The sequence below is a fragment of the Bombus affinis genome, chromosome 2 (assembly GCF_024516045.1).
Source record: "Bombus affinis isolate iyBomAffi1 chromosome 2, iyBomAffi1.2, whole genome shotgun sequence".
Classification (NCBI taxonomy): domain Eukaryota; kingdom Metazoa; phylum Arthropoda; class Insecta; order Hymenoptera; family Apidae; genus Bombus; species Bombus affinis.
In genome coordinates, this window is record NC_066345.1 from 7,963,821 (window position 1) to 7,982,013 (window position 18,193).

Consider the following 18,193-nt stretch of genomic DNA (forward strand, 5'->3'; position numbering starts at 1 on the left):
GTCCCTGATGTTAAAGTTGTTCAGGTAAAAGTCAGGTAACAGGTGATTGTCGTCGTGCCATCTAGCGAAGTTAATATTGAAACTTTTTAGAAGACATCTGGATCCTTTCTTTAAAATGTGTAATTATAAAGATGTGCAGAATAATTGAGAAATTATAACAGCTAATCTTATTGAATTTTCGTTAATTAAACACTAATTTAATCATTTTTATTAGACAATCTTCTATTAAACATTATATTTTATTATGTATTTATTTCGATAACAGTGTAAAAATAATATCTCTTATAATTAAATGTTTACATCAGAAAACTAAAAAATCATAGAAGAAATTAAATGAGATTTTAATTTTTTAAAAATATATGTACAAACAATAAAATGTATGTACATAATGCTAACTATGTTAAATGACAATTTTAAACATGAAAATTAACATTTAAGTAGTGCAATAATTTAACGAAGAATGATTGTTTCATTATATAGTAAACATTTTTATTATGCATTCTTGTACATTATTAGATAAGTACGAGAAATACAACTTCACAAAATTAATTGGATAAGATATGATAGAAGCATAAAATTATTTTACTACTTAAATACCCTCTTGTTTATATTATGTATGTATCAGTAACAAATGTAATAATAGATCAAGCACAGAATAAATTTGACAGCATCATGGAATTTTGTGTGTTCTGAAATATCGATCGTGCAAAAATTACAGGTTTTGTTATGCCATCTATGATTTAGAGCGGTTAATGGAATCATATTACATCTAACTGCCAAAGTTAATAAAATCAACACAAGTAAATTCACCTTTTCTGTTCATAACAGCCATATATACTATTAAAATGACTTAAATTAATTTATTTATTAAATAACTGATAATAATATAATACGTACCTGAATCATCTGCGCTCTGGTGGCAGAAATAGGAATTAAAAATTGAAATTACATCATTTCGCGCGGTGTCATATTGAAAGGTGGAAGCAACCGCAGAGTTTGTTATAAGTGTGAAAAATTTAATACACATCGACATGTCATTACTTCAAAACGGTGAGAAACTTAATTTAAATCGTTTTGTATTCACAGTTATTAACATATTAAGGACGAATCATATTTGTGAGAATTCTTGTGTTTATTCCGATGTTTGAGCTCGATCACGAAAATTTTCATATTTTCATCGTCGTCTTTTAGAAAAGAGCAGTTTATTTGTATCCTGAGTAAGAAAAACGATTAATCCGCAATGTGTTAACATAATTTATAGTGATTTATCGTATTTCCATGTAAACAGACGAATATCGAAATAAATGTAAAAAAAATCACACAATATCCGGGTACTAATAGAACATGATACGTTCCTGAACCAAGTGCACCCTGATAGTAAATTTTGAGATTAAAATTTGAAATTACATCATTTAGCGCGGCGTCATATTAAGAAAAGGAAGCAATTGTAGAGAGTTCGTCATAAATATGGAAAATTTAATATATGACACCAAAGTATTGCTTCAAAATAGTGACGATCTTAATTTGATTAACTATATTCGTAATCTCATACAATTTATTACGATTTATCGCTTTTCGTACTAGAATAAAAGAAATGTACTCGTCGTTGAAATGAATTAAGACTTCTGTTTTAAGCATGTAAGAATATTTGCATATTCTTATACATATTTTGCTGTAATTATTATCTATTCATTAAAAAATAAAGCCTGGTTTTAAATTTATATATTAGAATTCCAATTCTTATAGAAATTAGAATTTATTGCAATCAGAATTTTCTTGCTATTAAAGTTCTAAGTTTTCGTAGAATTTCATATTTTATTATCTCAAATTCTTCGAACAATGATTATTGTTTCTGAGAACAAATTATAATCATTCAATTTTTGTTAAAGGAATGTCACTCTTTCCTTTCTTTTCCGAGGATCGGAAAGGACCTAATGGTGCTTTAAAAGTAAAAAATGTGAGTATCTTATATTGTACTTCATTTAATTCTATTCCTTGTGTTTTACAATAATTATTATTAATTAAAAAGTAGAATCTGGTTGAAAATTTGATAAGTGTAAACCTTCATTCTTGAATTGAATATTATTATTAAAATTTTCTATTTAGTGGAGATCAGCCTTTTATTATTTCAAACTTTCAAAATAATTAGTACTGTTATTGAGAATAATTATATTTTATGCTTTATTAGGTCTCTTCCAGTCTTCATTTCTTCTATTGATGATCTATCGATGATTTCGGTTTGATGATGGCTTGATGGTATTTTCCCTTGAAGCACAACAATATCGTTGACAACGCTCTTCGCATTTAATTGTGAGTCACATGTATTTTTGTTCCTCTGGTTACTCAACCATGTCATAGGATGAAAGGTCCAAATCGATACGGGTAACTGGCCCGGCAAATTTGCCATAGAAAAGGGCAACTACTAATGGCTTTCTATCTTTTGGACCATCCAGAGAATGGGAAGTCATTCTCGTTACTACTTTGCCATTATCCTTGCTTTTAGTATTTGTAGTTGTAGTATTCTTTTTCTTTTTTTTTTTTTTTTGCCGATATACTATATGTCGTCCTCCCATTACATTGGGCAAGTTGCGGTCTTTTTATTAGTGTTGCGAGAAATTAATTACGGCTTGAATTAGAGTTTTGATAAAATGATATCTTAGTGCTACGAAAAAATGATTTTCCTATATATATTTTAGTGTTGCGAATTATGACATCGCGATTGTCTTTAGCAACTTTGTTTATGAATTGTCAGAATTTTGTAGAGAGTTAATACATGTTGAAGTTTCTCTTGCTTCTTTTAGTTTTAGAAACGCTAACGTTTTATTAATTTCATAGTATTGCGGTTTTTAGTAGTACAATATTTGAATTAGCTTTTTCTTCGTATATGGATAGTAATTTTATTTTTATTTTAAGAATTAATGTTGCGTCCTTCCACTGCGATTGTTTTAATCAGTTTTCTAGTTAGAGTTGCGTTGATGAACGTTCGCATTTTCTAAAATAGTGTTGTGCCTATATCATGCCCAATCTTTTTCCACTGAACTGTGGAAGCACGCTCCAACTCCTGGATCATCTGATGTAGTTTCACCAACAGTATGTCATCATGCTCAATATCACACTAATATGGTGGTATAAGATATTATCCATAAAAATTTCAAAAGTTAGCATTATATTTCTTGAAGTTTAGCCTACAATATATTAAATTCTACATTTAATTATGTGCTAGCATGAATGTAGAAGTATTCGTATTGCAATTGTATTCTTCACAATTTTGTAATAAAATTTAATTTTAATTCCATCCATAGCTAATATCGTAATTTTCTTTAAGAATCATTAAAAATATAATTAGATACCACCCGTGCGTTTATACTTTTAACAGAAGAAGATATTTTCGTAGTTAGTGGTTTCGTTTTCGTTTGAGTTAAAATTAAACTGCAGCTGAAAATTGAATTGAATGTAAATAATTTCTGTGCTCCTCGCAGCAAATTTCAGAGGGCGCAAGAAACATCCCGATCTTGTTCGAAGTCGGTATTCCAGAACGTGAGACACAAAGTCCCATTTAATGTCACGTCTATCCAATCCTTAGTCAATGACATAACAACACTTCTGACTTTTTGCACGATCGGTATTTCAGAACATATGACACAAAGTCCCATATGGGTCTCAAACACCTTATGCACACCTATCTACCACCATACATCCGTATCTTATTTATGCTTTGATTTCGATAAGGTTAATGAAATTAATATCATAGATATCTCATTGATATTTAATCTGTATTAATATTATTAATATTCTTTATATTCAGTAGAATGTTGTTATTTTGACATAAGTATTTTTATAACGATCTAAATTTTTGATGTTAAAGCATTAACAAGTATTTGAATTCAACATAAGGAAGGCAAATTAAAAATAGTTTTAACACATATTACATTGCATTGTACAGTACGTTGAAATGAGTTAGTCTTGAAGTTAACTTTTCGATAAAATATCATTATCCTTGGTATTCTTTCGTCATATGAGCGGCAAGTAGGAAAAGATTTTTATCTAGTTTGTATATGATATCGCGAGGATTCTTATCAGATAACGCAATTTATATTTAGGCTTGCAGTGGAACACGCGTATTTGATGAAAAAAGTGCTAAACTACAGCGTTTCTTAAAATAGCGTTTGTATCATTGGTAACAAATTCATGTTAACCAAAATAATAAATATCGTGACTAATCGAGGATCAATTTCAATTTGTGTCTTTCGAGTGGTTGAATGGTTGAATTTTGCACTTTTGTCTGGGAATGGATTACTTACAAACACCTGGCCTCAGACAGTGGTCATAGATACGGTGGATCACTTTACAATAGAACTGTATAATACTGCTTGTATTTTTTACGGATGGATATGTTAGAATGTTTATTCGCAAATCATCGTTTCCAGCGCGAGTATCGCTGAAGCTAATGTTCTCGTTAGTTAACAATATCCATAATTTTAAAGCTTAATCTAACGTGACAAGTTTCACCAAGGGTTCCGTTTAACGTCAGATCAATTTCAATTCAACTGTCATTATAGATTCTTTTCAAACCCTGCTTCTCCCTGAATATCGCTACAAAGTAGGCCAACATACATTTCCTGTAATCGTATACGATAAACAATGTATCCTATAACTCTATATTATTACAGCACAACGTTAATTTAAATTAACTTGATCGGTAAACGTATCGAGGAGTAAATATGTAATCGTTTTAACCGACTAATTTCGGCTTGATTTAGTTTAGGTTAATGATTAAATGGAGAATACCTGCTATAAATAATTTACATATGTCACGTGAATGTCTTGCATTTGAAGTAAATATGTAAATAAAATATATGAAACATGAAGAAAAAAATATTCAAAGAAATTTTTTATAGTTTTTTTAATCTTCTAAATGTATAAAGTTAACTGATTGGCGATTGCAGTAAAATTTTTGTATTTATTCCATTGAAAGAACGATTAAGTGCAAAGAATAGCAAGAAAAAACAAGATACGACGATACATTTTACTGATCATACTATATTAATTGGTGACATGATTCATTTACCATTCGTGGAAGATTATCTCTTCTTCGCAACCACATCTCTGTTTCGTACCACTTGTATTGCTCTTTAAAGACTGTATTATTTCTGATGATTTGGGATGGCTTTCATCAATGTTTTGGTCTACTTATTGTTTATATTATTTTAATAATGATTTTAATAAATAAAAACGTTTTTTCCCGTATTATAATATTAAAATTCTTGTCTGTACACATAATTAAGTTCCAACATTAAACCTTTTCTCATACTTGTCTTCTGTTTTCATTGTTTAGAGTTCTGAGAGTATCTTGTGGACACACACAATACCTATAGTTATAATACACTTGATATATAGATACTTATTTTTCCTTCTTCACTATAATGATATATTTTGTCATCAGTAAACTTCCACGCAATTTTTCATCAATCTAATATCATCATTTTTCCAAATATTTGAATTATATTGTTACACTGTTCGAATCACAGTCATCTGAGAACATTGTAATACAACAAAATTTAGAGAACAAAGCATTTGTTAAACAAAGTAAATATTAATATGTAAAAAAGTGTCGATAACTTTGGAGTAACCTTTAAGACGACTTTGGGCACTTTTTTTACTACTATCAAATATATCCTTTGAAACCATTTAAATCCCTCTTACAATTTTTTTTCTCTCATTAGATGACGGATGTTTATGTATCTAACTTTATGAATATACACAACTCGAAAAATGGAACTGAATCAAAAGCTTGTTTTATTAAATAAATATTATAATGGTTATTTCATTTTCGATATACTGTATATATTTGAATATTTCATGTAGCATTCTATACATATATGTGTTTATAAATATTTTATAGATACATAATCATCCAAGGTCTATTTCTTATTTAGATGTTCGATTTAAGTGGACATTCTGTATTATTCATTACAACAAATACAACAATCTTAACTATATGCTTTTAATTTTATGCATTATATGCTATTCTAATTGTTTAACGAATTCTCAGATATTTGATTCCTGGAATCAAAAGATCTTACGATGTTGTACATTTGTAATGTAATTCTATACATTTAAAGTTACGTGTGGAGAATCAAATTACATTCAATATACGTTTAATATCAATTATTGTATGACGAAATGTCACGATGCACGAGAAAGTCAAGAAACAAATTTAATACCTTTTCGCTCTATGTTTCATGAATAGATTAAATAATTCAATTCGTACGACGGTTTATTGTAGAATATTTTGCGATTCAATACACAGAAGAATGGAAATGTTCTTATCGACTAAGGTCATGACTCATCGTGTTAAATATAGATACATATTTCCTAAGAGATTTATTGGGATGCTTTGCATCGAATCTACGGGGAAAAAATTCATAGCGGTTCCGCAGTCGGATATCTCAACTAATGTACTTTCCTACATATAACGTCAAGTGGATGCATTTTCGATTGATTAAGCCAGCTTGATTTCTTTCATTCATATAAATATCCTTTCGAATGCAAGAATGTTAAAAATCATGTAATGTATTCAAGTATATAGACAAAAAAAAAAAAAAAAAAAAATGCAAAAATCGAAAATATTGGTCACGTTTTTGCTCGAAACACTTCGTGGAAGTCAATTTTTTATTTTTTTAATTACGACGCATCCTATCAAAAATTTCGAAGAAGCTTGAGGATAATAATCCTATTAATATATCGTTATTGTAGAAATAAAAAGTTGATCGTTCTAAAACTTCAATGCGAAATCTGTATTTTCCAACATTTTTAGAGTTTTTTATTTCGCATACTTGGAATTCGTATACTTTGGCCCCTACGATGTTCCCGAATTTTTTCAATATTTTTGCGTACCATTAAATAGGCAAAGTAAGGTAAAAACCGACAATCAGAATTTATTCTGTAATTATAGCTTTCCGATCGAAGTAAAAGCTTGAAAATTAGTGTATGTTTTCTTTTGATGAGCTATCGAACGGTATCACCAGGTAAAGTCATATTAAGGGTACCTTTGACCTATTACACTGTTGTTCATATATTTTTTAAGACATACAATCTCGAAATTTAGTGAAAATCATTCAAAAGTCCTTAGAAAACTATTTTCTAGTTTACGAATAAATAAGGTAAGTGATAGTAAAATTGTAAGTAATGGGCGTGTTTAAATTTGTGAGGAAAATGATTGCTAGTTATAGTGTTATGTCATATACATACCCTTTATTTTACATCATTGAATCATAATCGTGGAAGGAATTGTAGTTCCAAGTTAACAAAGTACACCTTATTTATAATAGTTTAACGGGAACTTAACTTTCCTAAAAAACAGTGTTATTAAAAAATATTTATGTGATATCAAAAAATGCTTTATGTTGCTGTTTTGGGAGATTTGTATTTTAATTTCAATTAAAATTGTTTGAAAATATTTTTCACTGAAACTTGCGCTGTAATTAACCTGGTGGTTAAAGTTATAATTAAAGCACATTTTTTGAGTAGAACATTTGTAGTTCATTATCTCTTGATAAAATCAATTATGCCCATCACAGTTAAATATACATGTAGGCAGTAAAAATTGAGATATATAAATTGCCTGCTAGGAATAAGGTAGAACGAAATGTATTTACTCTTGCAACAGAAAAATATTGTTTTCATTGCTGACAAATAAGAGTGCAAAGAAATATTATAGTTTCAATGATATAAATAGTTAACACAGTAAGATGATAACTAGGAATTGTTCGGCGTCGACGACGTGACAGACGGCAATGTCATTGCCAGAGGATTCGCTACGGCCGCGGCCGTTGAAACTCGTCGTGTCCGGGAAGTTGGTCCATTAGCTCTTAACATTCTCGCGTTAACGCCGTTTATTACGTGGGCGTAACGTAATACCTTCGCGTGGACCATTTTATCAGACGGCACATACTTCCAAGTATCTAAGTAGACGTTACGACATCAATTATTGGAATTGTCAGCAACCAAGTGATAAAACATGTAAAAGCTCACAACTTCAAATTCTGGATTTGTTTATCTGTTTATCTTATTTAATTGTAATTTGATATTAAAATCAATGTATAAAGTATATCCAAAAGAAATTTCTTCTTCAGAATTAAATTACTCGTTTCCTCATAATATATTATAAGGTGGCCAGCACGGTACTGATTGATTGTTTAAAATTTCGGGCTCAGGTCAAATAATGGTACCATCTTCGGGTGTGTTAGAAGGAGCTTCGAAGGCTTTTGCACCATTTAACTGTATTTTGTTCTGCACCTTAATCACGTCGCGACATCCAATAGAAGTAAGTAATAATTTATTTCTTTTTTTGGAGAATTCATTAAATCAAAATAATCGTGGCCGTATAATAAAAAGTTCTAAAAAATATCTATACTGCCATACTTGTGAACACTTTGAATTATTGTATCATTGTACCATTGTATCTTCTATGTCTCTTTTGTATTATGGAAAAACAGATTAAAGTTATCTTTTTTCTTTTACGGGATATTAAATCTTTTTTATCAATTAGTGTTTGCTTTATTACGTGAAGCTTTATAATTAGTATTTCATGAAGAGCAGTTTTATAATTCTTTTCTTCTAGAATGTACATGTGTGAGCGAATTTACGGAAATATGTAAAAACGTATGAAAATAAACATTTATGAGTTTTTTAGAAAATATACATTTTCCTCTTTTCTAGATTGTTATTTAATTTTAGTTTATCAATATTTTATTCATTTTTATGACATACACTCTTAGAATGCGATACATTTTTTACAGAGATTCATTTTTCGTATTTTTTTTTTTATAGTATTATTATAATTTTTCTGAATAAAATACATGGTTGTAGGGGGTAGGATGTCATAAACATCTTTCATGTAAAATATATCTATCTAAATAGTTTATTTTAATATTAAATTTTCTGATTGTAGAAAACTGCAATTGCATTATTATTATAATTCTGTCTACATTCATACAAGTAAAAGCAGTAAGCGATACACTTACAAATTTTCGGTTAGCAACACGATAAAATATGTCGCGCGAAATGTTTAAGGAGAAAGTCGAAATCCTTGAAATGTTTATACTAAGTGAAATACTCTTACCTATATGACGCATACACGGAAGATTGTTGTTAAGTCAATAGTATTGTTTCTTATATTAAATACAATAATTCATATAGTCTAATTGTAAGTACAGATATTTGAACGAATATTTATATGAATAGTACAAATCCGGAAGTGAAAGTAATATAAATAATAAAAAGATGGAAATTGCCATGTTCTTGTTCCCAGTTAATGGTATGTCATTTTCTCAAATCTATTATTTTTGTTACTTTTGAAAATTATCTTCTATATTAATTTCATATAAAATAATTACATAACATACTTGTGATTTCTGATGCTTCGGGCCTCAATCGTTCAAAATTTATTTTGCAATGTTCACAAAACGTCGTCATCGATACGTTTGAAATTCGAAACATCACAAATATGTCATCTTATGAAAGCTTAAAATATAAAACTATATATATATCAGTTTGTTTTGCATAAACTAATTACATAATTTAAACTAATTACATAAAATAGAAAATAGTTTAATACGTAAGATATATAATTATTAGAATATACGATAAAAATAATATTCAAGAAACAAGTATATAATTAGTAAAATATGTGTGCAATAGAAATATGCAAAATATATACATATATTTATTTTTGTATGTGTAATAATAAATATGTATACATATATGTATACATATTATAAAAATTTATTTCACAAGGTAGATACAGCATCGAAAAACTCAAATAATAATATAATGAAAAGTATAACATTAACGAATCTTATTCTTCTATTTTTACATTGCTTTCTCTATCTCTCTTAATTCCTTACTAATTTTCCGTTTATCAGTTTCCCTTTTTTTATTATTACGGTACCTTTTAAAGCTTACAATTAGAGTTCTATTCAAGTTTCTTTTACTCACAGTGTCTGCGATACAGTGTTACGCAAGACATATCTATAACAACCGCCACGGACAACTAATGCAATTTCGACGATAGATTAGATTTCCCTTTGATTTGTCTTCTCTCGGCTCGAGGTTTGAAATATGCTATAGGAAAAGGCACGCTAATCTTTCCTATATTCGTAGCATGGCAACAAGATCAAGATACACTATTAATAAAATTTAGTTAACGTATCAACCTCCGACGTGATTCGCTGCTTTGGTTTCACTGGTTGCTTTTAATTGACCAGTCGTGTAATTAGATCTGTTGTTAAGGAATGTTTCGTACCGAAATGGCACATGTGTCTGTAATTGAAGAGTATAATTTCTGTTGACTGAACGCTGCATTATGTAAAAGTCGATTCGCATTCACAACGATAATTTAGATTAATAATGATTTGTGTACATGTGGTAATGTTTTTGTCATTAATCTTGACGTAAATGATACTCGCAATCAGTACGATGATGTATACAAGTAAGTAAGTTTAGATTACACCGTGCTTAAATATTAAGTAATTTTATAAGAGAAGAAGCTTGCAGTTTAATTTTAATTTAGAAGGTATCAGAAAGTAACAATTTAGATTTTATTTAAAAAACATTCTGTAGACGATGATATAAACTTACGAATTCACAGTAATAATTTTTTAATACAGTAATAATTGTTTACTACTAAACGATACCAATTTTTAATATAGTTGGCCATAATTAATTAGTATATGAATGCTGTAATAAATACAATCGTTTATATTTCTCGATAGTAAATATTAAAGAAATTTTAATTTATGTTGAATTAAAAATTTTTTGGACTTATGGTAGAAAGGCGGAAGCAGTTATTACAACATACATATTTATGTTTGCATATGTATATTTTCAGAAGGTTGTCAAACCTAGTTAGAAGGAATATCGAATACTTCTGCACATCATTACACATCAAAAATAAAAAATGATTATGCATAAAAATTATTACTATCTTCTATTATATAATATAATTATTTAAAAATTCTTTTCACAGATATCTTTATTGGACAGTGATATCATTAATTGTGGGACTTCATTATTATAGAATTTCAATAAGAATGTCAAGAATGACTAATAGTAAGGAAGTATTGGTAGTACGTTATGTACGATACGTTATATTACGTACGGTAGTACGATTGGAAAATAATAAAAGATAATTGATTTTGACTTCGCCTAAGCTGTGTAATAATCTAAAAACGTGGTTTGTCAGGTGAATGTTAGTTTCAAATAAATTGAGATATTTCTATATTATCTTCATCGTTCGAAAATAAATTATTCAAACATTATTATCATAATATGAATAATGTCCCAAATGTCCCAAATTTTTTATAAATGCAGCTTTTAGCAATATTCTTGAAATATTATCTTCATTTTTGTTATCACTCCTTGATTCGTTAACGCTGTAAAGTATTCGAACATATCAAAATACATATTGATTTATGAATCACTAAGCCAAAAACGACGATATAACTCGTTACAATTTTATGACACGTATATTCAGTAAAAATATATAGAGCAAAAATAATAATACACATACATAAAATAGGGAATTGCAAGCTTCGTAACAAAGAGAATCTCATTCATGAATTTTATTAAATGACTGTGTTGTAAGCATTTGCGTGTATAAAATTATACTTACTTAAACGATGATTGGATGAAAACAATCTACGATAAGCGTAATAGTATTGTATCATGTTATCATTTGTGTATTTCTACGAATTATAAATCCTCTATTGAATCATTACATTAGCTTGAATTTTACGTACAAAAATCTGCACTTAATCCAATTATTCTATTTACTGAGAAAACATGGGTCTCAACTAAATTGACCCTCTTGATGTTATAACACGCAACTTGGCTAAGAAACACCTACGATCAAAGAAAAGGAAACAAACGATTCTCGTACCAATTTAACATCATACATATATATACAATTTTACATAGTAATGAAAGAATTTGTATAGAAATTGTTGTAGGATTTCATTAAAATTTTATTAGTAGCTCCTCAATTCTTTGATTGAAATTACATTCTTCAATTCGTCGTTATTGGTTACCGTTCGTACTGCAAATATGTTGCTGCAAATTTTCTCGATTGCCTGGCAATATCGATATCGGGAGTAGGTAGGTGGATAAATACGAAATATTCTTGGAATCAGACAAGGCGACTTTTCATACGTTGGAGACTGATACATTTCTAAGAGACGCTATTCGCAAAGAAAAGTACATATCTTCATATAATATATGTTTCGTCATCTACATTTTCAGAGAACTGAATTATTTGAAAAATAATATTAATAATAATAATAAAAATAATAATAAAATAATAATAATTTAATATATCGTAGCATGTTTCATATTTCCAAATAATATATGGAAACTTTCATTGACTTTCTAAAAACGAATATATGTAGTTTTATACGTATGTAACAATTTACACCTATATTTGTATAATAGTTTTGAAACTTATTTGATATTTACAGAACAAGCGTTTTTCATAGTATTTTCCGTATATTGTATAAACAGCTATTAATAAAACTTTAATTCAGGAATCAGTGAATCACTATATTCCGCGTTATCATTTATATTTACGCTGTGTAAAGTAAATTTCTTCGATCACCGTTGGATCTGTACTATTACACTTTAGTTACCACTTCTATTTATCAGAGAAAAATATGAATGAACAATAAAGTACTATGAAATACGGATTTCATCGATAGGAAATCAATTATAGTTATTACTAGAATTATAGTTATTACTAGAGAAGAAATTCTTGCTCATACTTTGAAGAGATAGGATGAAAAGATAGAAAAGAAAAAGAGAAAGAGAGATAGACAGATCGGTTATAATAGGATAGTGGCTTCTGATCAACGTCGGTGATGTCTTGAAGGTTGACCGGAAATTCGGAAGAGGTGGTCGGTTCTGGAGAATTAGCACTGACCTAGGGAAGGCCTCGAGGTCGTCGATGGCACACATTCCGAGTACGCCTATATTAAGTTAACTGCTTCATAGCTGCCGATTGGACAGCCGGTTTGCCATTGCCAACATATAGGTATACGCAGGGCATAGGCAATGCCAATTGCACGCATCCGCAAATTTGCCACCAACTGGCACGCTTATGTTATAGAGTTACTATGGCTCTACCTAAGTGGTTCCTCTCTCTAAGACACTGTGTAAAGGTGTGCTCACAACGATTTCTTTATTTCGATTTCATTACGCTATAACACAGGAGGAACCTTTCACAATTACACGTCGCCTAAAATATACAAGCTATGTCTGTATCCAGAAGTTCCAGCGACTTCATGTGAAAGAAGAAAATAAGAAAGCGGAAGAAACTTACATTTGTATTGTAGTTTCTCTTTTAACACGCTTTTAAATAAAAATGATATTTTTAAGGTTAGTTTGTTTTCAACGATGTGCAATTATGAACGAAGTTAAGATCATGCTTAGTACATTTCATATATATCGATAACTGTAAAAGTAAAAGATATAGAAAAAGTAGGTTGATTTTAAATTTTATTTATGTAGTTTATTAGATTAAAAGACACAATTTAGTAGATGTTCTCTTAAAAAAAAACTTCGTCATGGAAAAAATACTTTGCAAAGTCTACGTTATTAGTGTTACTCCAAAATATTTTGAAAATAGCAAAACGCTACAATAAATTATACCCGATATGTAATATAGTAAACTATAATCATTGCTAGTTCCCCTAACTTTGTCAAACTCATGCTCATTATCGTGTAATCGGTTGCATGTAGATTTAATGGGATTGTAAGTATTATAACTAACCCTTCTAAAAGTATGATTGTTCCACGCATTACGCGCTTAAACAGCTTACAAAAGTAATTTTTTATGAGCTTTTTTAAGAAGAATAAGAATATCTTCTTTAGATATTTTTTATGTGTACCTACACTGCATTACTATATTTACTCTGATAAATAGGTATTATCTAAAATTAGAATAAAAAATAAATACAGTTATAAAATTTAATCTTTGAATTACAATATTCTGTTGTATAATTTGAAAAGATATTTCTATATTTTTCTTCTGTTTCTCCTTTTCCTCCGATAATCTGTCAATTAAATTAACAGGCAAATGTCAGTGAATATATACTTGCTGTATTCGTTTTCTCTTAACAGAAACCATAATTGATTATCTCGTGAGTCAAACGCAGGTTGCGATGCTAAAGGAAATGATATTATATCACGCTCGCACCTGTGTTACTGGTTGCTTTACATGCCAAGGTTGTAATGCAAAACGATATTAGTATTTGCATTAGTATTTGTATTATGACCAAATGTTTGTAATGTAAATTGTGAATCTTAAATAATAGGAATTCTGAAGTTGTGCAGTAATGAGATATTTAATTGCCTCAGTTGTCTATAAAAGAAATCTTACATTAGGACATCTACATATATGTATGTATACGCGATTTATACGATATTTGTAAGTTTTTTCCAAAGTAGTAAAAGTGTTACTAATATAGTAAACAGTATAAAACAAATAAAGATGGTTAGCTCGTTTTATACTGTTTTTTTTTATAATACTGATATATTTTATCAGTATCATTATTCTATGTAATAAAGATAATAAATTATAACATTTTAAAGGTAAATATATAATAATAAAAAAATATTTATATATATAATATCAAATAGTATTGACATAAAATGTATGAAATATATGTATATTAAATATTTAAAATATAAATACTTCAAGAAATGGATGTATGTATACATTTCACATGTGTGCACTGGAAAATAATCGTGGAAATTAAATAAATAAACTAAACAAACATTGATTGATAAGATATTTGATATCAGCGTGCAGGTGATAGTACTTTAGAAAATTTTGATTTTTCTTTTACGTTTCAGTATCAATAATAATAATAAAAAATAAGAGTAAACATTGGACGTGAAAACAATTCGTTAGTGATTCCTCACTTCGTAACGATGTTTGACTTGCAATAACGCCCTAATCGTTGATTTGTAATAACCGTATGCTTACCGGCAGTAAAGCAATAGACGTGTTAGGCGTTTAGGTCGACTCGATCCACTACTTGTTTCTCGACTCCGCTTCTCCGCTCGTAAGAATCTCTTTCTGGGTCAGAAAATATACGACGAGTGTCGGTCGATATGACTAACAATAAGTCATAGACCAGAAGCCACTTTGGAGAATTCTCTCTGCTGTGCCAGTGCTTGAGATGATGGAGACACGAATAAGTGATAATCGATAATCGAATATCCTAAGTTCGAATGCTCAGTCATTGCTAACCAAGACTACCGAGGATCGTGTGAAAAATTAACGTCTTTTCTATTTTTTGTCGTAAAATCGTTCTGTTACGATTCATTCGTTGCAAATTATATTTTATGCACGAGCAGCTTATCTTTAGTGTGATCTTGGGTAGGATGTTATGAAGTTTGCCCGTGGATGATGCGAATCCTACTAGGATGATTACTGTGCGACGTAAACTATTCTTTTTCATCGTATCTTAAAGTTCTGCTACGATTTCGGTGATTGTTTGGAATGTTATATTTTGCACCTGTAACTAATAATTAGAATAAACAATGTAATGACTGAATTAGAATAAAATATTTTGTACTCTACGTAGTTAAGAGTATATTACTGATTTCTTTAGAAAAAATAGATAAAATGATAAATAATTAATATTAATAGGTCATTATATTTGTTACTTTCATGAAATTTTTTTTAACACAATGAATTTATTTCTATATGTAAATTCTGCGTAAATTACGATATTATAAGTTTCACTCTCTGATATAAGAAATTACAGGTAATGGATTACGTATAATAGATTAGATATAAATTTTTACTATTTTATTCACTCACACATTTGAAGACTTGTTATTTCACAGTTACAAAAATGTTGCTTGTTCATTTTACATTGCTGCAATTAACTTTATTTTCTTAGATTTTATTATGAATTTTAGCAAAATTAAAAAGATTGATACTACACATGTAAATGGATATCGAATTTCGTTATGCATTAGTTGCACGCACTTTTGAGTACATTTTTGTATTTGTGCAGAAAATTTATTTAGAAATTTTATTTTATTAGGTTCAAATAGCTATTGTTTTCTTCAGCTGTTCTTCTTTAATAAAGTAGCTATGAACATACATGGCCTAAATAATTCATATATAAGAGGGTGTGTACAGATATATCTATATATCTAGCATTAATGTCAAATGTAATTGTACCGTTAGAATGTTATAATCACTATGATTTAGGGTTACGCAATTTCAATCTTGCAAATAGCGTGGGTTGCTAACAGTAACTGAATGATTAAAGGTGTTCCAGGTAATGGATTGATCAGAATTATTGTGAATCGTTACTTGCATCTATGTATATGCAGGATCTTCATACTTATCTTTTCCCGTTATTTGAAATTCCAAGATGAGGATTTGTAATTCGATATTATTCGATGTTTCTTCTATTTTCCCTTTATCTATAAATATCGGTTGAGTTAATACATCATATATTACATTTCACTCACGTTAAATCTTATTCCCATCATTTTTTACAATTACTAAATCAAGCAAACTTAACTTATTGCTTAAATTCTTTTTCCCCTGTTCCATTAATTACGAAGGTAAGTAAAATAATTTTATGCAATAAGGTAGAGAGTTAAATAAAAAATAATAGTTTAATTGATCACATTGATTAAGTAAAAATTGGGATGGATCATATATTATATGTCGATTAATAGAAAAAAGATACAAGAACAGGGGAACATAATTTCACAGTTGTTTAGTAATTTCATCATACATATATAAAGGACAAACCTGGGAGATCGGCGTTCTTCAAAACGATTTCACCGGTTCCCCGAGACAGATCGCGCACACCTATCGCTACCAAGTGTGCATCGTGAATCGTGGTGGGGCCGCCGAGAGAGCAAGCGGAGAGTTGGTAGGCCTGCCCGCTGACTACGTTCTCTCGCTCATGGACTGTCAGAGTCCACAGTCCTAACTCGGCCTCAGGCTACGATAGATCGTATCTTACGTCGGTTCGATCTTGCGGCGAATTCATCTTGCGCGCGTCAGCTTGTTCCGGTCCTGACTGACCTCTTCGCTCAACTGCGACCGATCGAAAGATCATTCAAGTATCATCGAAACTCTACCGATACCTTTCTTTTATCGCGCCTCGCGTCGATAACGTTCCTCCGAAACGGTTCTTTTCTCTTCTTTTCCGAGTGCTGGTGAACTCAATTATTCAAGGATACTTTGCTGTTTCAAGGATTCTTTGGTAGGATAACATACCAAAAAACTGGAACTTAGGAGGTAAGGACACGTGGTTTCGCAAGACTTCTAGGGAAGTTGGCCTTCGTTTGTGAGAAACCTCATTTCAGTTGGAAGCGAATCAATTCGAGAAATCGAGTATGAATGAAAGATCGCGTTTCCAAGTAGATCGTGACATCCAATTAATTTGGGATTAAAATTTTTTGCTAAGTCAGTTTTCTGTCATTTACCGGCTACAGGTCTCGAGTAGTATTGGTATTAATGTATGTATGTACGTATATGACAGAATGTAAAAGATTATAAGGAATACAGGTTTGTGCAAATTCTCAGAAATGAACCATGAATTTCATTTTTTATTTTCGTATTAGCGTATTTGAATGTTTCATCGACTGAACGCTTTGCGGAAATGAAACCTTTGACAAAAATGTAAAGTTTAAAAGAAATGAAAAATTCAGAAGATAAAGGAACTTCCAACGAGCGCTTTTATCGCGAGCACGATCTATGATTATAAATTTAGTAATCTTAGTTGTGATCTAAATCCAGTTCCTTGATAATACGTATGTAACATGGCCATTAGTTTTATAGTTAACTGCACTTTCTTTGTAACCCAAATGAATAGCTATCTATACCTGTGTCCTGCGTAGATTAAATTCAATTCTTATCTTGCATCTCATGATTTTTGTAAGACTGTATTTCCGGCATCGACGGTCGAGCTGTATTTCTCTAAACTTAGAATAAATCGTTAGAGATCAAGTAACGTAACCTCGAGACAGTCAGGGTCGGTCAATGAAGTGTAGTTCGGTCGTATTTTGATTTATGATAGGTAATAATAGGTTATTAGGCTATGGTTCTGCGTCTTAACATTACAAAATTAACAGATTTACTTTAAACTAATTAATAAAA

General features: G+C 29.8%; 1 protein-coding gene and 1 long non-coding RNA gene across 3 annotated transcripts in view; one reads left to right on the top strand and one right to left on the bottom strand.

Moving 5' to 3' along the window:
• LOC126923097 (protein windpipe) overlaps nucleotides 1-18,193 on the top strand; it is a 59,520-nt gene that overhangs the window by 18,911 nt on the left and 22,416 nt on the right. The window contains exon 1 of one of the 2 annotated variants that reach the window (XM_050736163.1): nucleotides 17,012-17,332. The exons of the other annotated variant lie outside the window; for it this stretch is intronic. The gene's annotated coding sequence lies outside the window, so the exon portion shown is untranslated. Of the gene's footprint in view, nucleotides 1-17,011; nucleotides 17,333-18,193 lie in introns of those variants that run through there. 2 annotated transcript variants of the gene reach the window in all.
• Nucleotides 8,885-16,977, bottom strand: LOC126923365 (uncharacterized). The gene is made up of 3 exons (XR_007713132.1): nucleotides 16,838-16,977; nucleotides 9,408-16,500; nucleotides 8,885-9,338 (listed from the first exon to the last, which is right to left on the bottom strand). It is a non-coding gene; the product is annotated as an uncharacterized LOC126923365 (long non-coding RNA).